Here is a 3,432-nt window from a genome sequence, read left to right as displayed (position 1 = left end):
CATCTATCTATCTATCTATCTATCTATCTATCTATCTATCTATCTATCTATCTATCTATCTATCATCTATCTATCATATCTATCTGTCTATCTGTCTGTCTGTCTATCTGTCTATCTATCTATCATCCTATCTATCTACCTACCTACTTACCTAACGATCTATCTTGGTTATGTTTGTTTGGAAAGTATGAATTTTCAATCATTTTCAAAACTTCCACCCAGAGAAGGAAAAGACATTTAAGTGTGTATATGAACTTAAGCTAATGTGTCACATTCCAGGGGGAGAATCTCATTTTAAGATCCTTTGCCAACTCTGGAATAAAAGGCTCTACTTTATTGAAATATTTGGGGTATTATGACTAGTGGAATGTAGAGAGACACTTTGGAAATTATACTCCTAAAATAGTATAATTATTACTCTGATGTTAGTCTTACTAATCATATCAACAGCAACAACAATGGTGATTAAAATAATGATGGATCTAATGACTACAGGAGGGGCTTGAGTTTGGAATACCATACAATGTCATTTATGTAAATAAATTCTTTTAATTTTTAGATGGATATTGCTAATATCAATTTGTAAGTGAAGAGGCCTTGGTTCAGAAATGCCTTCTTAGGATCACAAAGATGGTCAGTATTGGAGTTGGTATTTGATTGTAGTTCCATGTGTCTACAGGCACTGAGCATGGACTTGCTTTCTCTGCCATCCTGGAGAAAGCTAGGCTGTGGGGAGTCCTTTGTGAGATAGCCACAAAATCTTTTCTTTCTGTAGGTTTTCCTGCTTTTCTTATGCATAGAGCCACACACATGCATAGATCGCAATGGATGCCTTGACTAGTCTCACAACAAAGCAGCAAAACAAACCTAAATCCTGGTTTTAGCATCCCAGAGAAAGGACTTCTTGACTAACATGGTCACGCAGAACCATAGCATAGCCAGATTCTGTTACTGTCTTTTAGTTCTGTGTCTTGTTTTAGTGGGCCATATTCCTAGGTCATTTTCTACTCCATGGTTGATTTACTCAAAGTGGATTTTTCAAGAAAAACTAGAGCACTGTTTAGTTTTGGTGTATACTCAGTTGAATAACCCAAAATTAGAAAGGAAAAGAATTCATATTTTGGAGATTTTAGAAGATAATAGTTGCCTCCTGTTTCAAGTTCCCAAGACATTTAACTCATAATACCCTTAAATCACTATTTATAAAAGAAATCAAAGTTTGTAAACTCTAAGAGCCTAAAGAACATGTGGGGGTTCACAACTTCTTGGAAGAGCTCTTTTGATTCTGTTAAACGCACAAATAAAAATATGCAATAGGTATTCCTTTGTGCTGTGGAAGGCAAAAGAGTAGGGGAAATTTTTAGTGCACAGTGAAAGTGAACCAGCAGCTTATGAGATATATATGAAATTACTATGATGTTGAGTTTAGATGATGAGCTAGGAAACAGGTTATGAGGAAAATGGGAGTCACAAAATATGTTGAATGTAACTGTAGAATTACATTAAGTCGCTAATCTGTAAAACATGCTGAAGAAAAAGTGGAATAAAAAATAAGTGGCGGGAAATGAAAGTTATTTATAGGTGAAAAGAGATGAAACATTGAGGTCCTGATCATTCCATCTGTGGCCTAGCAGCTGTACCATCTCCAAACTGCCCCCCCCATTAGCAATGCCCTTTATAGTCACACATATCCACTGTATAAAAGGCACACAGAGTTGTCATGCAGGCTAATTGGGAAGCCACTCCTATGGCTATCGTACCAGCTCTAGGATTTCTCTGCTAGGGTATATGTGCATCATTGGCCTTGGTACCATCTCCCTGGGTCTACTTGCTGCAGCCACACAGGTTTATTTCTTGTCCTTACCATGTACACATCATCAGTGGGGAAGGTTGTTGCAGGAGAGAAAAGGGGGGTATGAAGACTGCCTACCTGAGGATGCTGAGAGTGTGCTCTTCCATCTGTTAATGTCCTTCCCTGACTGTGTTCACTCACCCCACCCTTTCCCCTTTGCTTTCCATGGTGTATTTTAAATTGAATCACTAAACAATAAGGTTTGAGCATGTTCACTTTTGAGGCCTTCCATCTTTGCATCAAGGTCAATTCCCAAATGCCATCCTGGTGTGGGAGGTCCTTCTGTCTATGTGTTGCTTTTATTGGTTAGTGAATAAAGAAACTGGTTTGGCCTATAGCATGGGAGAAGGAAGGTGGAGTTAGGGAGAAGCCATGGAGCTGCCACCAGAGACAGATGTGCTGAAGCTTTGCTAGTAGGCCACGACCTTGTGGTGATACACAGATTAATGAAGATGGGTTACATTAAGATGTAAGAGTTAGTCAATAAATAGCTAGGGCTAATGGACCAAGCAGTGATTTAACTAATACAGTTTCTGTCTGGTTATTTTGGGGCTGAGCAGCCTGGAACCAACAATTACCCTCCTCCTACAATATCCAGATTAGCTCGTTTGAATGTGAGTCTTCTAGCTGCATGCTTTCTTGGATAAGACACCAATAATAAATGCTTTCACTCCATTCAAGGACATAGGAAAGGACTGTGCCAAGAGTTTGGAATGGAGGCAAACCAATTTTGAAGAGCACCAGTGTGTGTTGAAAAAAAAACAATTAAATATATGTGCTGTACCACATCTCTAATACGATCTCAGGCCATATGATCTCCTCTGCTAGGGAGTCCATGAACTGTGTGTGTGTGTGTGTGTGTGTGTGTGTGTGTGTGTGTGTATTTGAACTTTTTCCATCAGGAAAATTATCAGACCTCTAAATTAGCCAGAATAACACTGGAGGAGCATAGACTTTCTGTCATTCACACAGAACACATTTGGAAGAAGGAAAGAATGATTGCTTGTAAAATGGTCCATAAATAACAAAGGATTTTACTAACTCCTGGTGACCTAGTAGCTTATACTGAGTGACCCTCTTGATATATTACTTATGGTTTTTATGTATTTTTCTTCTACTATGACATCTTTTTCCCATCTGGCCACAGTATTTGATTGCTCTTTTATTATGTTTTAACCACAAACTTCTTGCCACTATCACCTTCTTGCCACAAGAACCTAAGTGAAAAAAAGATTATTAAAAAAAAATACTTCCCAGCTGGTTTTTAAAGTGTCTCCAGTTCCCCCTAGATTAAGCATTTATCTGTGAATACTTATCACTGGGGACTTTTCTTGCTCAATTTCAAAAGTGGGAATGTGGAGATTAAAGCCAATATTTTAAGAGATTTGTATTTGAGAAACAAAATTTATGTAAATATCATGGTTTTATAGGATTTTTATATGTTTTTTTTGAGATAAGATCTTGCTATGTAGCCCTGGCTAGTTTGGAACTTACTATATAGACCAAGATGGCATCCAACCCACAGAGCCTGGCCACCTCTGCCTCCTGAGTGCTAAGACTAACAATAGGCATCACTTTTT

This window comes from Microtus ochrogaster, linkage group LG4 (genome assembly GCF_000317375.1).
Source record: "Microtus ochrogaster isolate Prairie Vole_2 linkage group LG4, MicOch1.0, whole genome shotgun sequence".
Lineage (NCBI taxonomy): Eukaryota > Metazoa > Chordata > Mammalia > Rodentia > Cricetidae > Microtus > Microtus ochrogaster.
The sequence above is the reverse complement of the archived record's forward strand: the minus strand, read 5'-3'. Positions refer to the sequence as shown.